Raw genomic sequence first — 7661 nt, 5'->3', positions numbered from 1 at the left:
AAGCAGCCATGACATTCCTTGTATAAAATCTTTGGCATCTGTTTCAACAACTTGTCTGGGTTGTTGTTTGGTTTGGTGGGGTTTTTTTGTTTGTTGGTGTGTTTTTTTTTTTTCTTTTGTCACAGCCAGAATTACTACTTGGTAAAAGAGAATCTATTGTCTAAACATTTTTAATGCATATGTGATCTTAGTAACTTAGCAACCCGACAATATGTAGAGTCCATTCTTGATTGATTATCTTGGAGCTGAATCTTTTGCTCAACAAAGCAAAATCTGGTCCTTAAAATGTGGTGCTTAAACTGCAGCAGGCTTGTGTTAATCCTCTCAACATAGTCCATAAAGAGTATTTGCGTTTTCCAAAATGAAAAAAAAAAAAAAAATCTGTAAGGTTTAAGTTCACTACTGTTTTCTGTGCGCAGAGTGTTTTTTTTCTGACAGTATTGAGTGCTGTGAGTATGCAGAGTATAGAATATGGTTATTAAATGGATTAGCTATTTAAAGGAAATAGATGCATATTCCAGCAGAGCCCAACGTTTTTGGTTTTTAACACATTAGAATTCAGTAAACAAAAGGGCTCTAAATGATGTCTGTGGACAGAAAGAATTACAGTAGGAAACTTAAATGAAGGAAATCGAAATCCTGAACAAAATCAGCAAAGTAACATGGGAGCATCTTGTGCTTTGGGTGGGACTGTCAGTCTGATGACAAGGGTTAATCCTAATAGTAGAAACCTGTGAGATTTTTATTCCTAAGCTCTTAGGAGAGATGCTTTGTGTGTAAAGAGGTACTGGTAGCATCTAACCAGAGTGAGTCTTTGCAAAACCTGTCAGCAGTTAACAGGAACCTTCCTGGGGCTCTGCAAAAGCCCGAACTGTGAGTGTTTCATAATGGCAGTGTGAGACAGGTTCTGATCCAACTCCTATGCAAACAAGTCTTGTTTATTTACAAGAGCAGGGATAGGAGGGGACTATTTTCCAGGAAATTTCTGGAAGATCGCTTTGTGTGTTTTACCGAAGACAAATTAATTACTTGTCATGAAATTGCAGTTAGTCAAGATGATAGCGTGTCCTTTGGATCAGCCGAAGTTCACTGTAATGTTAATATTTCAATAGTTGAAATCAGCACGCTGTCTTGGTGAGATAATGAATTCAATTGGTCTGAGATGTGGCACGATAAAAGCAAGTTCTGAGTTACAGAATGAAGTTGACTGATGTAAATCTCTTGGCAGAAAAATGATGTCAGATTGATTATTGGCACATCAAGCAGCCCCTGCACCCCTTCTGATTAGGAGATGCTGTGAAAAACATAGAGTAAAATAAGAATCATGTGAATTAATTGATGTGCAAAGATGTGTCCCAGTGAAAAACTAATTCCTTGCCAAAGCACCATGAAATGAGCCTGCAGAGGAAAAAAAAACCCAGCTGCTATTGTTGCTCTATCTGATGGATTTTTTTTTTTTCATTGTTGGTATGCGTGCCAATTCAGCATAAAGATTAATCTTTAAATAGGTGATGTGGATTTTCCTTTTCTTATGTGAAGCAGATACATGTGAGCTTCATAGACACGTGCACGCTTTTAGACTCCCTACCCAAAACCTTCAGGCCAGACTTGGCTTAAACATATACCAGGTGCACACCATACCCGAGACGTGCAGGTAGGGAAGCAGATGGCAGGACAGCCATCGTGGCTCTAACACATAGCTATTGTCAGGGTAGTGGCAGGCTGTAATGTGTAGCTACTTGCACAAAAAAAACCCTGTTTTGTCTTTTAGTCCCCTCTACTTCTCTGTTGGTTTTCCTGCTTGTTCATCTTCCTGCCTGGTTCCTCACAGGTGAAGTTGTTCCTGTTTGCGTCACTTGTGAACTGGACGTTTGGTCATGTTCTGGAAAACGTGGCAACCCTCACTAGCTTTTGATGTCCACAAGAGTTTTATTTGTTGAAATAAACGCCATTGTTATGTTAGATCTGCCTTGCAGTTTTGCTAGGTGTTTGTCTGCTGAGACACAAATGCCCCTGTTTCTTTGAGTAGCCTGGGCTTTAACATTGCAGGACTCTGGCTTCCCACCTGGTCATACAGACTTTGCTCTTCAACTTTTTGCTTCCAGCATAAGCAGCCCAATGAGGTTTAAGTACTATTATCACACTCTATTTTGCAGTCTCTCATTGTCATGTTTCATTGTCAACTGATGTTGTTAGTCACTGTAGATCCACATATTGTGGCATTGTCCTTGCATTTGATTTATTTTTGATGGCTGTGATACAATTTGGCACCAACAGATATGTCTTTGCCTGCCAATAATTTGAGAACAGAGAGTGATTTGGACAAGCAATAGAACTGTCCGTTTTTTGTTGTTCATGTCCCATCCCCCCTCCTGCTTTAGCTGAGCACTCTTTCTTGGTAAAGCAATGTTGACATGTATATTCTGTCAGTCACAGCACACAGTATGTCATAAAATGTTTATATTCTTAGCGCAGGCATATCAACAATGAAATCATGGCAATGCCAAAATAAATAAAAACTTACTATAAGGGCTTTCAAAATTAACAGTATAATGTGACAAAGACAAAGCTAAACTAGATTGGCAGCTAGCCAGTTGTCTTAAGCCAAAATGAAAGTGCATTCAGCTTTTTAACTTCATTTTTATTGGATATAACTCAAGCAAAAAATAAAGCAAGACGTACAATTTATATGAAGTCTTCATGTAGGAAATGTCTTAATTGCAGCATTACAGAAACTCTAATATAAAAAATGCCTGGAGATTTTGAAATGCTCTGATTTCTGACATTTTTGACAAGCTCTCTACATCTTTCTGGTTCTGCTTAAGAGGCACTTCTACAGCACTGGAGAGCAGCAGTAGTGTATGTATGATAATTTATAGATGATGGCTTGTCAGGAAGGCACCAGAGTGCTTCGCAGCTATTATGATAGGAATAGAACTGCAGATAGGAAAGATGTTGTTTTAACAAAAAAAGCAGGTGATTGTAATTATATTTTCAGACATTACCTAAAATGGTTTATCAACTTTGTGCCTTGACTCTCATTTTTGAAACTTGTAAAGTGCTTTAAGCACTTGGATCAAGCATTGTTCAGCTCCCAGCCCCTCTCCCCAGAACCTCTGTCTAGAAAGTACTTTGGGTCAGTATTGATGCTTGATTCAGCTTGCAGTATATGTAGTATATATAGTAAATGCCAGGAGCCACCAGCAACTGAAGGTTTGGGGACCAAAGCTGAATTGTCCGCTACTAGATTATAAATTTTCTCAAAGCAGTTATTGTAAGGGGACATCTCAAGACTACGTACACATTCTGGTTTGAATTCTCACTTCCTTGCAATGAATGCCTATTTTTTTTAGTACTGTTAGAATATGTCCCTATCAAGCTCAAAAACGTAAAAACGCCAGAGTGAGATTGTGACTAGTAAACTGATTTTTTTTTAACTTCTTAGTTTCAGTATTCATCAGGATAATAGAGGAGGAATGACCATGAAACCATGCACTGCAATAAATCAAGGTCAACAGAAAGACGTGACTACCACAGAAGACTCAAAAGCAAATCCACCCCTCTCCCCCCACCCCAGCTTTAGACACTTGAAGTTAAAATGATGGAAGTTTAAGTTTCTGCCTGCTATGTCTAAGAACCTTATGTGACCTAAAGGATTTTATGTGATCTTACTAATCAGGGTTGAAAGATGACTAACAGAAGCAGGATATATGGACCAGACCAAGGGCAAGAGTCTGCAGCTTCTGAAACGATTGTGTTGATGGCAGGGACTGGCAGCTTGGTCAGCGAGGAGAGGCTGGTGATCTGCTCTGAGCCTTGCTCCAGGGAGCGAAAGGGACCAAACAAATTGTGCCTACTGGATAAGGGATGCTGCAACCTATCTTGGAGGGCAGGTTTGGCTTTTCTGAAGCTTCCAGCTAGATTTAGTACTTGCTGAGAAGCTAAAGCGAAGAAAAATGGTGTTATGATACTGTAGCAGAAGGGAAGCGTGCTGCAGTTCCTTACTTTTTAACTGCCTTAGGGTCCTAGCTATTGCTGCATAATGAAATAGTCGATTTAATATACTGTAGCCACTGCCTGCGGGCTGCTTGCTGTTTGTCACTGAAGCCAAATTCCCTCTCTCCTTGCCCTGCTTCCCCTTTCCTTTCAGGCTGCTCTTGCAGGCGTAATTGGAAGTGTTGGCTGCAAAAGCACTAGTTGAGTGAATGCGTTTACAGGGATGTGTGTGCATTTGGCTCCTAGAAACAACAGAAAACAAATCAGTTATCTTTTGTTTTATGAACTTTGCCTAAAAGGGAAGAAAGAAAGAAACTATCTTCAGTTATGTAAGATGCCTTTCTGCTACAATTCCTAGTTTGTGTTTCCCACGGTAGCTGAGCACAATTGTTGCATGGTCTTGTCCTTGCAGAGGAGGCATTACTGGAGTTAAAGGCACTGAAAAGAGTTTAAATGCTAATTTAAATGTTGGAATTCTGATTTAAGGGAGTTAATGAATGTTGTGGCTTGCTTACCTGCAAGTGTTTGAACCATACATATTTTACAGAAAGAATATCTATATAAAGTGTGTTCCAACTCAACTGTGAGTTGATTATTGGATGTAACATTAGGAGTTTGCAGTGGGATGGGTTAGCTATATTTCTGTTTCCTGACAGAAGCTTAGTTGCAGTATGCATTATTAACTAAGTCAATGCAAATGCTTTTGAAAGTTGTGCGATATGCATTAATCACTGTGCATGAAACAGAAAGTGTCCCAAGTTAACATATCAAGATAAATTGCAGAATATCACAGAATCACAGAATGTTAGGGATTGGAAGGGACCTCAAAAGATCATCTAGTCCAATCCCCCTGCCAGGGCAGGAACACCCAGGTGAGGCTACACAGGAAGGCATCCAGGCGGGTTTTGAATGTCTCCAGAGAAGGAGACTCCACAACCTCCCTGGGCAGCCTGTTCCAGTGTTCCATCACCCACACTGAGAAGAAGTTTCTTCTCAAATTTAAGTGGAACCTCTTGTGTTCCAGCTTGAACCCATTACCCCTTGTCTTACTGTTGGTTGTCACCGAGAAGAGCCTGGCTCCATCCTCGTGACACCCACCCTTTACATATTTAAAAACATGAATGAGATCACCCCTCAGTCTCCTCTTCTCCAAGCTAAAGAGACCCAGCTCCCTCAGCCTTTCCTCATAAGGGAGATGCTCCACTCCCTTCATCATCTTCATTGCCCTGCGCTGGACTCTCTCCAGCAGTTCCCTGTCCTTCTTGAACTGAGGGGCCCAGAACTGGACACAATGTTCCAGATGAGGTCTCACCAGGGCAGAGTAGAGGGGAAGCAGAACCTCTCTCGACCTACTAACCACCCCCCTTCTAATACACCCCAGGATGCCATTGGCCTTCTTGGCCACAAGGGCACAGTGCTGGCTCATGGTCATCCTGCTGTCCACCAGGACCCCCAGGTCCCTTTCCCCTACACTGCTCTCTAATAGGTCATTCCCCAACCTATACTGGAACCTGGGGTTGTTCCTGCCCAGATGCAAGACTCTACATTTTCCCTTGTTATATTTCATTAAATTTTTCCCCACCCAACTCTCTAGCCTGTCCAGATCTCGCTGGACGGCAGCACAGCCTTCTGGTGTGCCAGCCACTCCTCCCAGCTTGGTGTCATCAGCAAACTTCTCAAACTTTCTCAAATTGAACAGAAAAGCAAGCCAGGAATCGGGTGTCTTGGTTATCCAAGCGTAGTAGAGGGAATGGGAAGAGCCTGCAAGACTGACTTACCATCTGAGGAGAACAGGAGCCCCCTGGTCTTATAAACAAGGTCTGTAGAAGGAAGGAGCAACACAGAGTATACTGTGAGCAGCATCCACTCTGTGTGAGCAAGAAGGCTCTGCAGAGGAACACTAAAGCCAGATGTATCAGGGGAGCCATAGCTGTAAAGAATTCACAGCTCAATCTGCCTACAGGGAAATCAGAGAGAGATGTTAATGGGATACAAGAAAGACCTGAGGATTTTGAATGTATACTCAAGCAGGGAAGATACCATTTTGAATATTTGCTGGGATTCATCTTTCATCTTTACTACCCTTGCGACAGCTATTTCATACAGAATATACTCACACTGTAAAGTTACCGCACTGCTCCCAGGAGGAGGGTTTTCCTGCTCTATTTTCTTCTATATAGATTAACGGGTAAAAGAAATACAAAGAGAGAGAAGGAGATCACCACACATAGCGCTGGAGTATGGAGAGCAGTAAGAGCTGCTGAGAAGAGACAGTTTTCTAGAACAGCATTGCTTAGGCCTGAAGGTTGTGAGAGGACAGGAGAAATGGGTGTGGAGCCCTGCAGGACAGAGAGGATTTCTAGTAGCACCTTCCCAGCACCTGTATTTTAATAATTCGCTTATATCCAAAGTCACTTGAAAAAATGAAAGGAAAAGGGGAGAGGAACCAACCAGCCACAGGATACACTTGGGTTTGCACTGGGCTTGTGAAGGGAATCTCCCTGTATTGGACTGGCAATGCACATGAAGTGTGTTCCATGAACTCAGGCCACCAGCAGGGATACAAAGAGATGAATTGGCTGCAAGACCAAGTCCTCGATGAGCTCTTAGCGGGCTGACAACACAACCTTGAGTGCCTCACTCTTGTTAATGGGGCTGTGCTCATGCTGCAGCTCACACACTCCTCTGGGAAAAAAAATTGTGACTGATTGAACAGTTTTGCCAACTCACCTGTTTAACTGCAAATACTCCTGCTCAGTTACAAGAAGGGGTTTGGATACAGCACTACAGGCACCGGACAACACACAGCAAAGGCAGGAAGGGCCTTGGAACACAAATTAATCATGCCTGCTCAAAAGATACAGTGGAGTGAATGGGGTAAGCAGCCAAAAGACAGGTATTAACCCTGTTACTTCTTAATCCTAGAATGCAATTTAGTGAAGTAGAAAAGCTTTGATGTGGACTTGCAAGTCCCTTTCTTTCCAGGATGCTCAGCACTGTTGCACCCCTCTGCAATGGAGAGAGATGGTATCCCAGGTGTCAGTGCTGGTTATTCCTGACTCTAGGCCACACCTATAGTCACCAGCAACCCTTAGCTTTGTGTGTATGTGCAGCCTATGCTTGGAATGCAGACACCTAGCCTAGTTTTTTGACGCAGCCACCTCACTGAGCCAGCTGGACAGCAAGGAGGTGATTATAACCTGTTTGTGTGCTCACCTGCTGACCTGGTAGGACATGTGAAGTAACATCTCTGATGACACAGTTGTACATCTAAGTGCTCTAAGCGGATCCCAGGATGAAAAGGTGGTTCCTGCATTGCTTTTCTAAGATTTTTTTTAAAACTTGAGTGTGCTATGTCTTTCCTCCAAAGCCCATCAGTAGCCCCACCTAGTTCATGAAGGCCTTCACCCACTGTAGACTACTGATCTCATCAGTGCTTCCTACATATACCAGCTGCAGGATGGTCTTGCCCAACCTGGACTGGTTACTGGGAAGGAGCTGGAGATAATAAGGCTCCATGGGACAATTGTTCTCAAATACAGATATAGTGTCATCTAATTACTGTGAGCTGGTGCTACAAGTTTGCAGTTGAGGGCCCATTTGTACCTCTGAATGCAAAAGCCCTGGCTCTGCCCAGGTGATCTCATATCCCAAAGAGGATGTGG

Source organism: Caloenas nicobarica, chromosome 5 (assembly GCF_036013445.1).
Source record: "Caloenas nicobarica isolate bCalNic1 chromosome 5, bCalNic1.hap1, whole genome shotgun sequence".
NCBI classification, from domain to species: domain Eukaryota; kingdom Metazoa; phylum Chordata; class Aves; order Columbiformes; family Columbidae; genus Caloenas; species Caloenas nicobarica.
This window is presented reverse-complemented; position numbering follows the sequence as displayed.